Source organism: Dipodomys ordii, unplaced genomic scaffold (assembly GCF_000151885.1).
Source record: "Dipodomys ordii isolate 6190 unplaced genomic scaffold, Dord_2.0 Scaffold177, whole genome shotgun sequence".
Lineage (NCBI taxonomy): Eukaryota > Metazoa > Chordata > Mammalia > Rodentia > Heteromyidae > Dipodomys > Dipodomys ordii.
Window position 1 is genome coordinate 923041 of NW_012267393.1, and position 351 is coordinate 923391.

The following is a 351-nucleotide window of genomic DNA, read 5'->3' on the forward strand; positions in this document are numbered from 1 at the left end:
CGGGTCCCTGCTGCGCATGCGCAGAGCCTGCCGCGCCCTGCCCACGTCCACCGGCAGGAGGCGCCGCCGCCGGGATTCTCAACTGCTTTGGACGCACAGAAATGTTCATCAGCTGATCCCCACCCCCCCTTCCCTTCACCACCTTCCCTGCCCCGGTGCACGGACTGTCCACTGGAGCGCCGAGCCTCGCTCACCTATTTAAACTTGCGAGGAGCGGGGCAGCGAGCTCGCCTCCGAGATCCCAGCTACCCTGCCGGCCGAGACCATCAAACAGCCAGGCACAAAGCCCCGGCTCGGCGAGCAAGCAGGCCCGAGCCCGCCACGCGGCCCGAACCCCCGCCACGCGGCCCG